A 17,904-nucleotide genomic window follows, 5' to 3' on the forward strand; every position below is an offset into this window, starting at 1 on the left:
TCTGGGAGTTTTGTGGAAAATAAATAATCTGGAAGACAAAAAAAATAATCCTACTTCTTTCAAGTTGCAGTCAAACCAACAGCAGGTTAGCAGCTGTCTGTCAAGTCAAAGTGAAGACCTCCTGCTGCAGCGTCAATATGCCGAGAATCAATGCATGCACTACTTTTTAGCAATTCCAGACAAAACCTCAACCCCTTGCAGGTTTTAATGAAGCTTATATCGAATACAGTCCCTTTAAATCAGCCAATACTTGGAGTCTGACTCGGCGTAATGCAGATAACATAGGCAGCAGAGGGGTAAACTGATAGTAACTGACAGGACCAGACAGATAATTTGGTTAAGGGAGGACAAATGAGTGCGAATAGGAACCTGACAAAGAGTCGACCAATTTCTTTCCTCCTCCTGCTGAGTTGTCTGGGCGAGCTAAAGTTGACAGTCCCAGAGTGACGAGAATGAAAAGAATGACTCCAACACCTTCTTCCCTCACCGGCACCGGGTTAGGATTTATCGGCCGGGATGGGAAGCAAAGGTGAGACTGAGACTGAGGAGGAAGCTCGAGTTTTTAGAGTTGGGATGAATTTACTACGTGCCCAATTCGAAGTCAATGAATCTTTCTTCTTCTGCTCCCAAACATCAAACCATATCATCACAGTGGAACAGAAAAGCTTCACTTGCAGTGCTGTAAACACCCGAGGCTGTTTTAATCTTTCATCTCAGCAGCATATGCGATGATTGAATGAAAAGGCGCTGTCACTGTGAATCGATTTCCATGATAAGTGGCGACAAGCGCCTATAGAGTGTCGAAGTCGACAAACCGTAAAGAAACAGCTTGACTGGCAGCTAATTAAGAGCGCAGCAATGACCTTTAACTCCACATCGCCGTGTTCTCCTTCTTCCCCAGCTCGTTCTTTCTAATCTGATCTCGTCGAGCCGGACGCCCGTCTGATCGAGTCATCGTCAGGATTCACGCTAACAGAATTACAAAGAAGGGTTTGAACAACCAAACAAAACATAGTATTCACCGCTTAGTCCATAATAATAAAAAAAGAACCAGTCTGGTTGGGTTTTGTGGAGCAGATTGCAACCAACTGAATACCCCTCGCCAAAACTAGTGACTGTGAAACTCCCTAACTACAGCCAGTGTTTAGTTTGTCTGTCAACAGAGATCACCAAGTCTTCAACACTGGACCTTTACCGATGTCGCCAATGCTCCGATGTATAACTTTGCTTATTGTGGTTATTATGTATGCTAAATTAGGTGTGTGGTACCCTGCTCCTGATTGGTTCCAACTGATGAGCCATGCCCACATTGGTCACCCGTTCCTGAAGAGCGGGAGGATTCGATTTTTGTGTCACCGATTCATTGTCAACGCTCTCTCACATTCATTCACTGTCTATGTCTCTTGACCACTGCTCAGACTTTGGACATTGGATGTATTAAGCTTTTTCCTGTCAAAACTGCACCCAAAACTGATGACCCCGACTCAAATGAATGGAAAAACCTTTGTTTTCACTGCAAGCGCCAGAGCCAGGTTTGTACTTTGTTCACTGCCTGGGGACTTGGCCAAGTTTAGTTCATGATTTGCACATACCTAGAGATTCATTAGAAGCTGTTTCTGGGTTTTTTTGGTCATTAGATAAAGATTAGACAATGAGGTTTTTCGTTTCAGTTACGTTAAGACTGATTTTTAGAGAGTTGTATTTATTTTTTGGTCTGAACATCATCCACTTGTAGTTTTCCTCACCTCTTATTGTTGTGTTATCAATCCTAATCCGTCGTTGTACCAGTCCAACAGGTTTTACGTTACTTCCTTTTTCCTACACGAGCAAATATAATGCAAGTTAAAAGGTACCGATAGCAGCCTTTGGCTACCATGTAGTTAATTTTTCAAGATAGTTCGGCCAGCTCGTTGGGTCCATGCTTGGTTTCAGTAATCCATTTCATCAGGCTGGTATTAAGGTCTTCATTTGGACTGGCTGATTCATTTGCTGTTACTTTGAGAAGACCTTGACTGATGTTTGGTTTCATTCGTCTGTCTCAATTTCCTTTTGTTGTTTTCTCTTATTTATTGTCTCTTTCTTTGATTTATTGCCCCCGGCTCTTTCTTTTTCCCTCTCACCATCTGTTGTTTCCTCTCTCTTTCATTAACTGGCCTTCTGTGTCTTTTTGTCTAATTCCAAAATAGTAAATTACACAACACTGCAAGGATTTTCTTTGTCTTCCTCTTACATTTGTCTTGTCATTTTATTCTTCCTCTTCCCTGCATATATATGCATCCAACGCACATACTGATACATTACTGTACAAATGAAATGGAGGCAATAATCAGCTACTGGGATGTCAATGGTTCTTAATGAGAGCGAGAGAGTGGAAAGCAGTTTAATATTAATTACAATATGATCTGTTTAAACAGCATTAGAATAATTTAGTACCTGAATCTAATCCATCTAACACATTTGCACAGACTCATGAATATACTGAATTAAATAGATGATTTTATGGCGGACGCGTAATTACTTTCTCTGTACATGTGCGTAACATACTGCACACAGTTATTCATGTGAAAAAATAGATATATATAGTCAGAATCTCTAGCCTCTTATCCTTCTATGAATAATAAAGTGAAATATCCTCGAAGGACATAAAAATCAGGGTAGGTCTCTTTTTGGATCACACATCACGAACCAAAGGGTGTAATCTGTGGTACAGACCACCAAAGATGCTTTAGTCTGGCCTGAGGACAGATGTAAAGGGGATTTGATTTGGGAATATTAGCCGGCTCTGCTTGGCTGGGCATGCTCAATCAATCCTGGAATAAAGAGAGAAATGTTTCAGAGGATCTCGAGATGTTTAAGAGTTTTGCAGATAACCCTTGAACCAACATTCAAGCTCAAACAATTGTGGTTTCTGCTTCGTTAACCCCACTTTCACCACCTAAAATCAACCATCGGAAACTTCTAACTGCAGAAATCGCATCAGAAGCAGAAAACCTTGAACTTGTTAAAACAAATAAACAGGTTTTTACAAGTTTGGAGGAGAGGAACAGAGGAAGGCGAACAGCACTGCCAGTCAAGTTAAAGTTTAATCATCACAGAGTTGCTTTAAAGAACAGCTCAAAGCTACACCTCTGTTTCTCTGCCTGCCCGATTCTCATAAAAATCCAATGGTTCAAATCCACCATGTATCCCACCAGCTGGAAGAAAGCGCAACATGGATCATCTGAGATCTTTTTGAGTTATTCCACGTTTTGAACCAACAGCACAGAGATCCACAGGCAGTTGCCCACACATAAACGGATATTTATAAAAGAGTAATGTGCAGCGAGAGTGAAGTGCCCTTCACGCAGACTTCAGATCAGGTGAACAGATCAGTGTTCTTGAGATAACTGCAGGTGAAATGCATGAAATATATAGAGACGCCTGAACTTTTTACAGTTTGCACTGCTGCTCTGCAGACCTCATTTTAACTCGTGACGATCCTTCCACTGAGCCGTCGTTTTATCTTGTAATTATCTTTTAATTCCAGCCTGAATTGTGAAGCTCCATCACTGTGACGAAGGTCTGCAGGTATATACGTCATGAAGTCGTGATACGGGTGCTGTAATTAGTCGCAGCCGTGCGTAATGACAGCCTTTATGGTGCTGCTGGGGAACCTCGAAGGAAGGAACACAATTGGTGCAATTGCTCTCGCTGACAGGTCTAATGAGTGGTGGAGGAGGCGCGAGCATCGACGTGCAAACAGATGTTTGAGAGCGTTTCTACATCGAGTTATAGGCGAACTGTGGGAGCAGGGAATACACGTGCCCAGTTCAGCAAAAGTATTTCAGAAATCCTACGGAAATGTTGCAGATTTGTAGATGAATTTAAACAGTTTCATGGACCTTTCATTCACTGCAGATGATCTCACGTGGTCGTGACAGGGAAATCAATGCAAAGGCTAATTACACTGCATGATGCACCAATTGGCCTCATCCAGTAAATCTGTGAACGAGAATGTGAGTAAGTGAGTGAGTGAGTGACATCATCAAAGGTTAAAGACCCGTGATTAAAGGACTCAGCCCGGCTGGCATAATGGAGTTTTTATATCAGGGTTTAATGTCATTGGAAGTGGGCTGTCACACACTGTCTGGTTGGGAAATGAAACCATCAAACCCCGGTGGACTCGGTACGACTCCGCACCTTAAAGCTACTTTGTAGACATTGATGTACTCGAGTATTTGTTCTGATAACGTTACTTATGATGAAAAACTAGCGAGTCGACAACTTTTCTACAGCCGAACATCAACCAGGTCACCAGCAGCAGCAGATAATGTTACTGACTAGTCCAACAACAGTCAGCCCAGCTCGGCGTCTGTCTTTCAGCCTTTTATTTCACCAACCACTAAAAGTCAGTCCAAGATTTACTCTTCTCCGGCGTCTTCTTGCACAATTACTCTCTCATTTACTCCTTGAACGTCCTCTTTGGCCTTTTTGCCTCCATAGAAGCTGCTGAACCCAGTTTCACTGTCCACTTGCTCAGCTCCTGTTCTAGCACGACACCTGCTCCACTTCCCGCCTCCTAGGACCGACCTCCTCTTCCCTGGAGGGAACAAATAGTTTACTTCACTGTCCATCAGGAAGCTCTGTAAATCGCAGAGAGTTGAAAACGCAGAAAACATTTTCTCCATAAAATATGATCCAGAAATTTTATTGCAGAAAAGTAACAGAGCATTTTAATGAGTGTGTGTGTGTGCGAGAAAGAGGGTGAGGGAGTTGCAAAGTCGATCAACTGACAAGCGAAAAGAGCATCTTAGCTGGCAAACTTCGCTCGGCAGCACATATCGAATTGTGTATGTGTGTGTCAAACTGTCAAACAGTTAAAATCCCCAAAGCACATCACCTTGAAAGCAAAGACAATCCAGAGAGTGTGAACGTGAGAAAGGAATAGAGTGTGTGTGTGTGTGTGTGTGTGTGTGTGTGTGTGTGTGTGTTTTAACTGCTTCAGACACAGTCACACTACAGGATCTTCACGAGAGAGGTGGGTTGAATGCAGAGCAAGGAAAGGAAAAGGAGACAAAGAAACGAGAAAATAAAAGATGAAGGAGAGGGACAAAAAGAAAGAGAGAACAGATTGAGGAGGGTGAAAGAAAGAGGAAGCAAACACCGAGGGATGGAAGAAAATAATGGAGGGAGGGAATAAGGGAAGATGGATGCAAGAGGGATTCAACAATAAAGGATGAAAAGGGATGTGATGGCAGGAGGAAGGAGAGAAGGAATGTCAAGAGGATGGAGGAAACAGCGTGAAGAGTGAATGGTTTGAGGATGAAGGGAAGGAATACTGGAGGAACACGAGGACAGATGAAAGAGAAGTGATGAGGGATTATGGGAAAACCAAAACAAAGAAAGACAAATTGGAAGGAGGGCTTCAGAACACACAGAGGACGGAGGACAGAAATAAGGAAGAGTGAGAGAGGACGTGATGGAGGAAGGAAAGGATGCAGCGACACAAAAGGATGCAGAGGAAGAAAGAAACGAGGCAGGACAGATTTACAGTCGTTTTCTGTTTTTTAAAATTGTGTACAAAACAAAAAATTACAGGTTTTATCTGTAAATTAACAACAACTATTCTAAGTATGATTAAATTCATGACAAATTACAGTTACTTCTTGTTTGTATGATTAAATTCATGACAAATTACAGTTACTTCTTGTTTTTACTCATTATTATAGGCGCTTTGATTGACAGGTAGGTGCTGTTACAGAGGCTTCGGTTTGACCCACATTAGCTCCACCGACAATCTACGTCAAGAGGCCACCTCACTCTGAGCTTCACAACATGTGGGTGACGTCACGTAACTTTGACTGAAAACGTCAGTAAGTTTATAGTTTTGACATTTAATTTTTGTTATATTTCACTTTAATTTTACGGTTTTTGACCGTTTTTTATTTTTTTGTTTTACAGCGTACAAAGAGGGAGTAGATGATGCATGGAGAAAAACATGGATGAGGACAGTTACAGAGCGATGTACCAATAAGATATAAAGGATGAGAGGAACAGCACAATAAGGAAGAAGAGGATGGAGGGATGCAGCGAGGGAGGAAACTGGAGGAGGAAAGTTGCCAGCAGGGGGGGCTGACGAGGCTCGAGGGATTTGTTCGGCACTCAAAGAAAAAAAAAAAACAGTTTTACATAATTAATGTTTCTCTGGGCCTGAAGGTTAGCAAACACAATCGCTCGCCCTCTTTCATGTTAATCACATCAGAACAAGCTGTAATCAGACAGAGACACAAACACCGACGAGGAAAAACAAGCGTCAGATTTTCCAACACCATGAATGTTTTATCGCACTTTTAAATTGAATACGTGCAGCGTGTTTACACTCCGTGTGTGTGTGTGTGAGCTCATCTATATTTTAAAGCTCCTCCAACACTTGACAAATGACATCTGGGAATTGTAGGAATTCTCAACGCTGCTTAGCCACAACACACACACACACAGACACACACACTCATGGGCAAAGCACACAGACTTACACTGACAGGTGTGAAGCAAACCTGCACCCGTGATGGGAACCCTTGGGACTAACAGGTAAAACCTGCATGTTTGTGTGTCCGTGCAGGAGCTGGCAGCAACACGAACCATTCTGTGTTTGTCTGCATGTGCACAGGTGTGTGAAAGCTTCTGTCACGGCTGCCTTGTTAAATGACAATCTTCCCCCGATTTTTCTTTCCCCACCCCCCTTCAAGCGAGTGTCGCCGTGTACGTAAAGGCTACTTACTGCTGTGATGTACTGCAGCAGTATAAATACACGGATTTCACAACTGCTGCACTGAACCTCGAGAGCGCCGAGTAATGAAAGTCTGAGGGGAATACGGACGCAGGTGCTGCTGTCGCGATCGCCGCACTGTATAGAAAAACATCGACCTGCCTGGGTGTTATATACAGCTGTGTGAGTACAGGCCTGAGCCTCAAGAACTGTGAAACAGGTTTAGCAGAAAAAGTGAATTAGTTATATTTGTATATATACACACTTGTTACAAATGTGTGAGTAAAAGCAAATATGTGAAATATGAATTTAATTGTACTAATTCAAGTAATTTGTGAAATTCTCAAAAAAAAAAAGGTCAAAAACTGTAAAAATAGGTTTTGCAACACTCTCACTAAACTCCTCTGACACTGAATTTGTACAATTACATTCATTGGCACATATTTGCTTTTACTCACACATTTATAACAAGTGTATATTTGTGTATATGTATATACACAAATATGTAACTAAATCATTTTTTCTGCAAAACCTATTTTACTTTTTTTTTAGGATTTCACAGTTTTTGAGACGGGCTCATGTCTACCTGTTGACTTTAGTTTACTCAAAAACAAAGTGAATTCATAATAATAATAATCTCTAATAATGAAGCTCACTCAAAACAAAAAAATGGTTAAAAACTGTTTATTAACTTTGCTTACTTTATTGTTAAATTCAAGTAAAAATGAGCGAGTTGTGTGCGGGTCCCCGCTTAGTGACGTGACACCCTTTAGAAGTTGATATTTTCAACTGAATTAAGCTTTTCTTTGAATTTCCTTCATTGACTCAGTGAACATCTCATTGAGACTGCAAGAACAAAAACACAGACAACACAAGAAGGCGAAGAAACACATTATAAAGCGACAGTCTGAATGAATGATTGCACTGACCGTGGAGGCTGTTTGGATGAAGTTTACTTCTATAGCCAGAGCAACCACAAACTGCCTCGAAGGTTGGGAGTCAATCTGAAAACATGCTTTAAAACCATGCAATCTGACTGACGTTATGCTCTAAAGTTATCAAAACTGAAGCAGGCACAGGCGATCAATCCATCGCTAAAACATTTATATCTATTATACTAAAGGCAACACTGCATAGAAATCAGTCCCAGATTTACTCTTGTCAAATGGCTTCTTGCTCGCTCATCCTCTCATTTTTTCTTCTTAGCCTTCTCCCTCAAAGTCCTCTCCGGCTTCGTTGCTTCATTACGATTAAAAGCTGCTGAGCCCGGTTACATTGCTCGGGTTCTGGCATGACACCAGCTCCACTTCTCATCACAAGCCGCCCAAGGCTTGAAAACCTCCTCTTCTTCCTCCCGGTGGTCAAAAACGCCTGTGGTACTAAACACTAACATTCCCTCGTGGTTCTGAGCTCACGGTCCGGGCAGCCCGGCTAACAAACTGAGCTAACAGCAGCTACAGTCGGCAGCAGTTTACTTCACTGTCCGTCAGGAAACTCTGTAAATCATGAAACATTTTCTCCATAAAATACGATCCGGTTTACTTCTCGTGGGTGATCATACCCGGAGCACAAAGTTGCATCAACATGGTGGAAAAGTTCCACAATCTAAATGTGTCACTTTTACTCACAGCATCATGTGGACTTCTTTAAAACGTTGTGAAACAGCCTGTCACAGTCGATATTTCTGACAAATCTCTGCTGGTATTTTTTATTTGATCCGTGTGGAACTTTCTGCTTACATAATGTAGCTCCTCCACTTATTTTTGGATGGATGGATGGATGGATGCGGAGCTACTTGATACATTTATGTAATTTGTACTCTAGAGTGCAACACATACATTATGCACACACACTTTCTTCTTAAACAATCATTAGTGGCCCTCTTAAACGCCCCACACATACACAAGCACCTGTGTTTTAGCTATTTATAGCTGCAGCTCTTATTTAAAACACACACTCACTCGGCCATGAGTGGCCATTAAGTCATCTGATTTATTGACGTCTCTTGCTCACCCCTAATACGAACAGGAAGCGTGCATATAGTGCACTCTCGCTTATCTCCCTCCCCCCTCTCTCACCTGCTTCTCATGCCTATCTTTCCCTCTGAACCATCCTACCTTGTCTTCTTCACCCCCTGTCCTCCTCCATATCGTCCCCATAGTGTCAGACCGAGTGAAATAGATCAAATAGAAATTAAATGGTAAAATAACGGTGGTCAGAGAGGGGAGGAGGAATTTACAAGGAGCCATACGGGATGTAATTCGTACTACCTTACATTTACATATTATTTAAAAGGATGCTCCAGGGAGCCATGTGATGGAGTATCACCACAGATTTTATACAGTGTAACAGTAAAGAGTACAGTATTTCTTTTATTGTTCAGCATTTTCCCTGGTAGAAGTAATCAAATAAACTGAAGTATCCTTTTCTTAGAAAGAACTTCTTGCTGAAACATATTCTCTTCTAACAAGGTCGTAATATATCAAAGCATCTGACTCAAATAAGCTTATAATTAAATTAAATATCGTGTTCAGAACTTGAAGTATCTTGCTTCAGTAGGGCTATCGAAATACGATATGACGATGCAAGTATTGTGTTCTATGACCTTTTCCTTTGAGAACACAAAATCAAATCACAAGACAACGACCTTCTTCCACCTCAAAAACTCCTTCCAACCCTCATCCACACCTTTATCACGTCCAGAATTGTCTATTCCAGCAGCATCCTCTACAGCACACCATCCAATACCCTAAATAAACATCCAGAACTGACCCGTTCCCAAGACCACATCAACCCCGTCCTCCAGAACGTCCGATGGCTGCCAGTCCCAGCAGATCCAGTTCAAAACCCTCTTCCTCAGACGTAAAGCTCTCCACAACCAGTTACTGGTACTTAAAAAATGAGCCATCGAGGTTCATGTAATGTAATGATGCAACTAAAATTCTACACACTGGACCTTTAACGTATATTTGACATAAATGATTATGTATGTAACTGATTGATGAGACTGTTTGACTTAATGTTTATTGGTAATCAATGTTTATTTCAATCAAAGAATGGAAGTTAATTCACTGAAGATGTGAGTTTATCGTTTTACACTTGGTCTACCATGTACGTTATTGTTGTTCCTTGACGTTCTCGTGTCTCGGTTTGCTTCGAGGTCATTCAGTTCTTTCCTCACATTTGAACAGCGTTCACGCTCAGATTATCCTGAAAATGTAGAAGGAGAAAGAAAAATTGCAGAGCTACGACAAGAATTTAAATGGGCCGATCTTGTTTGCTCAGTCATTCCAGATAATTTAATTTTTTTCTCCAGCTCCAGTGTGTGAGATATGTGAATGAATACAAATTAGGGAATAAGTTTAAGCTTTGTATTCTTTGTATTTACAGTTTCTTCAAGTGTCTCAGACATTGTGACCAGTGTTGGAGACCCTGTGTTAAGCATTTGGACCATTCTCCCTTGGTGGTGCTGGACCACATCTGAGATCAGGAGGGGGCAGCTGAATAGGACATTAGTGGTTCCACCTCAGTGAGTTCACTTCCTCAAGCAGTACCTCCATTTCAGAACTACTGATGGTTTAATTATGTTTGGAGTCCGGCAGTCTACCGTCTTTCGATTTTCAATCTTCTCTCAACTCTTCATCACCTCCTCGCCACATGTGAAAGAAAGAAATCTAAAAACAAACAGCACTAAAACTGTTGTGAATAGATATTTCATTTATAAGAACAAACAACAGTACAGCTACATGACAAAGTGTGTAAAAGTCACTGCCGACTCTTTGGCGAACTGTCCCATAGAAACCTACTTCCATCTGGGCAGTGAGTGCCCTGCTGTTCATCTTTGATAAACAACCCACATTGTTAGAACAAACAACAGTAATACGGTAAAAGGTGGTGTCTTTGGCAACTTATGAGAAAATATCTGGAAAGTCGCCACGAACTGGTCGGTCCTCCCTGACGACTCTTTGGCGAACAGTCCCCTTAACCAGATTAAGTCCTGCTGTTTATCTACAGTGATTATGAGATGAAATTTCAAGTAACCCACAATGTTATAACAAATAGAAATGTCGTAGTAGGTAGTGTGTTTGGGGTCTAGAGGGTTAACGCCAAGAACACACATGGCGAGATATTGGTGAATGATGCCGTCAACATTTGATTCACCAGTGAAATACAAGTTAACTTGATATTTTGATTTGATTTGATTGATATTATTCTGATTTACACTGGATGCAGAGCTATTTTTACAACATTTCACATCAGAGTTTTTAACAATGATAGCGATAACAGTTGGTCCGCCCTGCAGGGTTTTGCATAATAGCAGCATACGTCCAGATGTTGTTTTGTTCTTCCTTTTTTTCTTTTGGTCTGACATTCTTAATAGCTCATCCTCTCATCCTGGCCAATGTAAAAAGGGGAAAATGTGATGGCAAGATTCGGCACCATCCAAGTAAAAATCAACATGATCAAAAAGCAGCGGGCGAGAAAACTTTTTCCCTCCATGGTTTTTTGTCCAAAATAAGAAAAATAATAAGATGAAGAAGCCTCTCATGGATGTTAATGCTATTTCCAGATGCTAGGATAAATATTCAGTGAAAAATGGGTAAGGCAAAAACACTGGGGTCTTTATATACACACACACACACACACACACACATTATATTACAACTGCTACTTTCAACCTTGTGGTCTTAATTGCTAAACTGAAAGAAACAGAAATCAACAGAGTCTCTTGTTTTCTTTGTATTCTCATTAAACTTGTTTCCCACCTACTTGTACCTCTAAAATATTCTGAACTCTCGCCTCTGTTCGCTTGTTTCAACTTCCCTAATCACTGCACTGGCATGTTTACTGTTCACACAGATAAACCTTATTTAGTTTACATTATGAAGCCATTCAAGGTCTCTGTGATAAAGCGATAAAATGAGCCGAGACTGGATGTACTTAAGGTCGTATGCAACTCCCTTTTCCCGCAGCTGAAGGTCTCCGCGGTGTTAAAAAGAGGCTTTTATTTGTAATTAAGAACTATTCAGGATCATTGAGGTGCACTGTGCTCATGCAAAAAGTCTGAACAAGGCTGATAATACTTACTAAAAAAAGATGATAAAAGACAAGTTTGAAGTAGAAGGATCAAGGCGAAGAGAAGAAGAACGACCAATTTAGACACTTTAGTCAGGTTTTGATGCATGCCTGCATTTTAGAGGAAATGTTTGAAAATGTCACGTTTCCATCCACAAAAGACGGTTGAAAACCGAGTGGCAGTCAACGAGAAGTGCTTAAACCTACAGTTCCTCAAACATCCACTTGAGGCTGGCTCCATAAGTCCCCATGTTCAAATGTCCAACATGGTGTGCCTCAGGTCTACCGATGATCCATGTCTTTCCCCATTTTTGGTTAACCAGGCGACAGAGGCCGGACTTCCAACATGGTGGTGGACAGAGCCATCAAACTGAGTTTCTTGAGAAACCTGTGGGTGACGTCACAGATACGACGTCCACATTTTATGGAGTCTATGTTGAAAACGACCTGCCTGAACGCTGTTGAGCAGAAGAAATGACTTCCAAACCGAAGAAACCTGCTACCGTCAAATACAGTATCGTCATCCTGTGGGACCACATTAGACAGAAAACACGGAGGCCGTCTTCTCTTGGGAAGAATCACAATCACGGAAAAGTGTTAAGTTGGCTGCAAGACAAAACAGCAGAGCATTGCTTCAGTCAGGATGAGAACATTAATGCATCCTGCAAAGGAAGAAAAACAAGGAACCAAACATGATACTTCCTCAGCTGACCACTCAATTTGGTTACGAATCTAGGATGACTTCATTAAAATGCTCTCTGAATACACAAATGGATGCCAAATGATCTCTGGACTAGTGTGGAATAATTTGATCTCAGTACTGAAGGGCTTGTTTTGTTTGATGTCACTATATGAAGCTCCCCCGAGGGCTTAAATCTAACCACTGGACCACTTAAAGCACATCACAACATTGCAGTATCGGATCTTGCCCAGTTGTTATGCCATCCTTCCATAATTCCACCTCCTATCCATTTATTTCACTGCTGGACACGTTAAACTAGACAAAGGATAACCCAGTCCCAAATCCCCCATCTGGATCTTATGAATCTACCTGAAACCTGACGTTTAATAGCTTCACACAGCATAAAGTCATTCTAGCACTGCTGCTTTTTGTTCACTTGACAAGTAATACGTTTCATTACGAAGCACTACGGGCAGTTTTCATTTCCGAAAAGAATAAAAGAGAACTTCATTCCCTGATGTTCACTGATCAATGTTTAAAGCCTCCAGATGACTGCATCTCATAAAATGTTACTTTTCTGCACAGCTAAGACCATCTGCACAATTTGACTTTTCTATTTAATTAAAAGTCAGCGTGTACTAAAGAGGGATGATATCTAATGTTGAAGTAAAACTCTTTTAAGTACTGCTTTGACAGCAGTTCATCCTTTTTTAAAGCAACATATTGCTGTAAAGTGTTACGTACGTCATTACACCACCAACTATTTCACGGATTCTGGTGAAACTGGATCATATGATTTATATTTTTTTATTTCCACCTCAACTCTCTGTGATTTACAGAGTTTATGATGGACAGTGAAATAAACTGCTGCCAACTGTAGCTGCTGTTAGCTCTGTTTGTTAGTGACCGAGAAGTACAGTAGGAGGTTTTCAGGCCCAGGGCGTGGAGCTGGTGTCGTGCCAGAACAGGAGCTCGGTGTACATTTAGACACAAAAAGACTGAAAGTGATGTTGACAGAGGAAGCTAAGACAGAAAGAGAGAGTGACCGAGCAAGAAGCTGAAAGGCTGAAAGACAGACGCCGAGCTGGGCTGACTGCTGGTGGACTAGTCAGTGATATCAGCTGCTGCTATAAAAGTAAATACCACTTTCTATGTAATGTTGCTCGAACTGCAGGAAATCGATTGGTTCTGCTGATTCACAAATCTCTTGGACAACAAACAACAGACATGTGGAGAGAAGCGGAGCTTTCCTTTAAATACCAGAGGCAGAGCTGGAGGCAGAGTCATGCCGGCAGGACTTTAAAGATCGCTTTGTTTTGGAGTTTTTTGCTCATTTTGAATTCCATTCAGCCTTTTTGAGGCAGGCGCAGCTGGCAAATCACGATTTTTCACACAAACAATCACCTCACCATTACAAGAGAGAGAGAGAGATGTAATCAGAGCCAAGAATCCTCTGTATTTATCTCTGTTTTCCATTTGCAGGGAGAGAAAAACAACGTCACAGCAGCAGCTAGAGAGATTGATTTGCAGTTGATTAGGTTTGTTTACCGCCAACCCACTGCTGGAGGTTAAAGCTCCGATCTGCGATCAGTCGACAGGTCGCACGTCTATGGAACGCCGGTGCAGGTGGGGGTTGTTGCCGTTTCACATGACTGATTGTCACTTTAATCTTGTGGGTCTCTCGGCCGGGAGAGACTGAAGCAATCCAGCCAAATGAAATCCTCTTCCGCTGGATGACGCTGAATCCAGGCTTGCCATCGTGGCTGAACACACACACACACACACACACCAGGGACTTGTGCTTTAAGAGGACGCATGGCCGCGGGGAGGAAAACGTGCGGAGGAGAGCTGAAGCTGAATGAATCTGATTCATGTAGGAACAACGCGAGAACGCTTACACGCAATAAAGATTCAGATTTGCAAGATTCATTCAGAAAAGACGCGGGGAGAACAGAGGCAGAGATAAAGACACTGAAGTCAAGGAAATATGAAGAAGCCCGTCTCGCTCGCAGGTTCACTGAAGCGTGGAGAACCGCGAAGTCTTCCGTCATGAACAACGCTCAACCAGCAGCACTGATTCAAAGATTAAAGAAGAAACAAGCAGGTGTTACTTTAGGAAAATAACATTCAACCTCGCTGGCTTTGATCCAAGTCCAGTCCACGGTAAACATCCAAAGACAAATTTCTATAAATGAGTGAATGTCCTCTACCAACAATCAAACATTCTGCAGCCAACTGAGCGACAGATTGAAGATAATCCTCCAACAAATCCAGAAGATTAATCATTTAATAGCAATATTTGTTTTACAGATGCAACTAATTTCCTCACATAGTCTCGGGTTCATGATGGTTTATGAAGTCCCATGTGACCAGAGGTCAAAGTAAGCTCAGATATCGAGACCCAAGACCTGTGGCCGTGACACAAGATGGTACCGAACCAGATTAGACGGAGTTAAACGATTGAATCTGGTCTGACTCTGGTCTTGGGTCCTTTATCCCCAGTATTAACATGACATGAAGAGGAAGATCACCTCGCTGGTGTGTCGAAAGGAGCCAGCTGAGGTGGTTCTAGCATCTGATTAGGATCCCTCCTTGGTGCCTTCCTTTGGAGGGGTTCTGGGCACATCCAACTAAACCCAAACCCAAAGCCCGCTGGAGGGACTACATAACCGTTCTGGTCTGCTGCCAACCCGACCAAACCAAACCAAAGATAAATGGAAGAAGTCTCGGCAACTTTCCACCACAGTCCAAAGTGAAGGTGGTGAGTTGGTCCCAGATACTGGTCAGTGATCTGACGTGCACTCTGAAGCCTTGACAACCAACAACCAACCTCCAAACAACCTTTAAAAGAACTCGAGCAGAAAAAATAAATATCCTCAAAAGGACCTGAAAGTCAAAATCAAACGCACATTGAAGATTTTCATGTAAACACAAACAATACACCCTTGTGTTCTGCTGTGTTTGCATGCTTGTGGTGTTGTTCACAGACCACACAATCGTCCACAGTTAGTTTCTTCTTGTAGATTATCTCTTTTTATTTCAGAGAAGGAAAAAACTACAGTTGGCGGCGATGTGTCAAACTCACTGATCCGCTCTGATTAATTGTGCAAATCAAACGAGGGGTGGGATGGATGGATGTGACATTTGCAAAATAAGGGCGCACCTTGAGGCTGAACGGAGTATACGTCATGTTTATGTACGTACGTCGTGTCTCTCCCTGTGGTTGGCGTTTGTTTAAAGTCTCATCCAACATCCCCGAGTCCCTCAAGGCCAGGAGACCTTTCCATCTGCCTGGAAAACAAACAGCCGCCATAAATCAACCTGCGGGTTTCCAAACCTTCATCCGTTTGGCGGGCATCTGTCTTTTTTCCACACGACTGTTCTGGCGACGGTGGAGAGAAAAATGTATAGAGCTGAGGAATTGTTAAATCATGTCATATATCCACGACACAGCAGGAAGATGGTGATGAATGAAATCATGTTGGAAGCAGAGCTCGAAATCTGCCTAAAAGAAACAAATATATTCAGTTTCGTGCTGGGAATAGAAGAACAGAGCATCGGAACAAAATGTGGAGACCTCACCCTCAGGTAAACCAACACAACCGAGCGAAAGAGCGAAAGACGAAGAGGACGACAGAAAGAAGCACGAGCTGTTTCCACCTCCATACTTCTCAGATTCTTCTTTCCATTTTGGTTGAATTGGAGATTTTATTCGAACCGAGACCGAGAAAGAGAGGAGAGATGGGATGGAGCCAAGACAAAGAGGCTGTGACGAATGACAAACACGAGTCTGATGCATTCACACGAGGCTTTAGGATGTTCAACAACCGGAACACGGAAGGTCTCAGGATTTAGTTAAATGTCAAGATGATCAACCTGTGACTCATTCCTCTGAGCTGACACATGTCAGAGTCAGACATCCCATCACAGGGAACCAACCAGGCTTGGCTATCAAACAAATATATATATATATTTGCACACGCCTCCACCAAATATTACACTTGTAACTCATGGAATCAACATTTTGTCTCTCAGATTATGTTGAAAGGAGGAGAAAGAAAGCAGGTCCAAAAATGTCCCCAGCGCTTTAAACCTCCCTGGAGACAGGTGGATTAGCGGGACGTTCATTGAATAAACACACACACACACACACACACACACACACACACACACACACACACACACAGCTAGATGATTTCATTCCCGGTTTGGTGCAGGTATTTGGCGCTCAGTCTCCACCCTGAGCTTGGATGAGGCGCAGAAAACCTTCAACAGAGCAGAGCGGGGATGGACACGCGAACAGCCACACCCTCTATGAATGAAACCCAGCAACACACACACACACACACACACACACACACACACACACACACGGTCGCGTCTTAAGCCTCAAAATCGACCCATTTGCTCGAGAAATCTGACTGATGAGAAAATCCTTCATGCTTTCAGCGCAAATATTCAGATTTCTTCCTGATTGTGGGTTGTTTTTTATTTTTTCTATCTGTTTTAATCAATTATTGGGTTCTGGAAATTTAAGAATATGAGATTTTAAAACTCAAAAACAGACTGAATCACTTGAAAGGGGCGTTTTTGTTGCGCATTTGGAAAACGCGATGCGTAAAAACGCAGTTCTGGCGTTCTCCAAACAACTCACACACACACTACACGCTCCTTCATTCATCGTCTGCACCATCATGATGCACACACGCTCATTCACAGCCACTCAAAGTTTCATCTCATCCAAAACGCGCTCATCGCTGCACCAGCTTCACCGTCAACAACTTCCACCCGTCACATTTCTCCACACATAACTCCGAGATCAGCTCCAAGCACCAAGCAGGTTCACTCACCCGTGAAGACATCCGACCGTCCCCCTGTTCTGCAGGTCTTTGCAGGCTGTGATGTCCCCGTTTCTTTTCTCTCACATAGCTACACCCTCCTCCGTGTTTCTCAGCCCGAGTCCGTGTCCGTGTCCTCTCCTCGGATTGAGGAATGCAGAGCGCACAGCCGTGAACCAGAGCAGAGGAAACCAGACAGCGAGTCCAGTCCACCTCCAGTCAGGATTTTAATCAGTTTGTCCCGGACACAGCTGGCGCACAGGGCGGCGGACGCACCGGACACGTTCTGCGGTCCATTTTGGTCCGGTGCGCACCGGAGACGCGTCCTGCACCAACAGCAGCAAGACACAATCCTTCTTTAAGTCCCGGGAAGAGACAAAAAAACAACAACAACAAGTTGTTTAATTTATTCGGTGAGGCGTTCAAAGATCCGGAAAGTTTAAAACAGAAGAGCAGAGCGCGGAGGAGGGAGACGAGCGAGAGAAAGAGAGGGCGATGAATGAGTCCTTACTGAGAGAGAGAGAGAGAGAGAGAGAGAGAGAGAGAGAGAGAGAGGCTGCAGA

At 42.6% G+C, this 17,904-nt stretch overlaps 1 protein-coding gene across 4 annotated transcripts in view; it reads right to left on the bottom strand.

The window, feature by feature from the left end:
- htr2cl1 (5-hydroxytryptamine (serotonin) receptor 2C, G protein-coupled-like 1) overlaps positions 1-17,904 on the bottom strand; it is a 141,851-nt gene that overhangs the window by 110,477 nt on the left and 13,470 nt on the right. Inside the window, exon 1 of one of the 4 annotated variants that reach the window (XM_019265122.2) lies at positions 17,354-17,800. The exons of the other annotated variants lie outside the window; for them this stretch is intronic. The gene's annotated coding sequence lies outside the window, so the exon portion shown is untranslated. Of the gene's footprint in view, positions 1-17,353; positions 17,801-17,904 lie in introns of those variants that run through there. 4 annotated transcript variants of the gene reach the window in all.

Source organism: Larimichthys crocea, chromosome XIV (assembly GCF_000972845.2).
Source record: "Larimichthys crocea isolate SSNF chromosome XIV, L_crocea_2.0, whole genome shotgun sequence".
Classification (NCBI taxonomy): domain Eukaryota; kingdom Metazoa; phylum Chordata; class Actinopteri; family Sciaenidae; genus Larimichthys; species Larimichthys crocea.